Source organism: Vigna umbellata, chromosome 4, assembly GCF_029865625.1.
Source record: "Vigna umbellata cultivar VRB3 chromosome 4, Vumbellata_1.0, whole genome shotgun sequence".
Lineage (NCBI taxonomy): Eukaryota > Viridiplantae > Streptophyta > Magnoliopsida > Fabales > Fabaceae > Vigna > Vigna umbellata.
Window position 1 is genome coordinate 64,241,088 of NC_142168.1, and position 1,483 is coordinate 64,242,570.

Here is a 1,483-nt window from a genome sequence, read left to right on the forward strand (position 1 = left end):
GGGTGCAGATGTTTCAATCACCCAATGCTGCTAATCAGCTTTCGATATGCAAACTTCTCATCAAAACAATTCGTTTACTCTTCTTGTCTCGCTTAGCCTGCTTCTCTACTTACTTTATATAACAATCTCTTTTCGTCTCTTCATAACATATATTTTTGTTATTTAGTTAACTATTCAAACTATAATGGATATGTTGCAACATAACATCTACCACTTTCTTTTAACTAAATACTTCATATAATTCATTGTATGGATTACCATCACTTCCTTTTATCAAAGACCAACGCATACAAAACATAAATAGGTTAATTTTATCATAAAACACTTTTTTATTTTAATGTTTTTCAAAGTTGTGTGTTTCCTACAGATAACATGTCGTTTTAAGGATTTGTTCTATGTGCACTTAGGCTTAGGTAAAAGGTCAAAAAGGTTCTTTAATTTTTAGGCTGGTTCATGTTTAGCAATATTTTTGCTATGGTTAAATTTGCACACTTCTATTTTAGATATAACAATAAAAGTAAAAATAAAATAAAAGGAAAGTCAGCAAAGATATTAGGGCATTCATCTCGCATTAACTCTGTATGAAAGATTAAACTTCATCAATCAAACTGCTGGATTAGTTGTTTTCTTCTAATTTTAAAGCTAGTTAGTTCATTAAATAATTTCGTAATATATATATATATATATATTTTAAGTGAAATGATTTAAGTAAGTAAGTATCGAAAACTGATTTCTAGATTTAAGATAAAAAATATAATGTTGAAATTTTTTTAATAAAAAAATATATCAGTAAAGGATGTAGAAGTAAAATTTATTTAAAGAAAATTTTATCAAGTTTGGTCATGTATAATGCCAATTTTGTAGATACTAAAGTTATCATAATACTCTTAATCGTTGATTTTTTTATGATAAAATTAATGAACCCGCACTTTATTTTCTAAATAGAAAAATCAAATCCCAAGAAATAATTATTTCTCTTTTTATTGATGTAATATTATTTTGGTAAATTTACTTTGGAGTCTCTACTTGTTAAATCATTACGTAAATTTAACCAGTTTTACTTAAAGTTTATCTATCAGTTTAACCTGAAGTGGTTAGTATTAATACCAAAGCCTTAGATAAATAAATATATTTATACCAACTGTATAATCATTATCCAAAATTTTCTAATTTTAATGAACAATAGGTTGAATTTCTTGCAATTCCCTTTTCAAAATAAGCAGATTTTGGTTTTTTTGTTTAATTTTATTATTTACAAAATTATACTACTTTAATAATAAAGTTCTTATTACTACTTTAATATAATATATATTACTAATTGTCTATGAATATTTTTGAGTTCAATATCTATTTCATTCGGTTTTCTTGGCCTCGAGGGGTTTTCATTGACACGATAGTTAATGAGCATTAATTATATAAGGAAATAAATAGTTAACTTTAATATGAAGATAATTGAATCCTTAAATTTGGATCAAAGAACTGG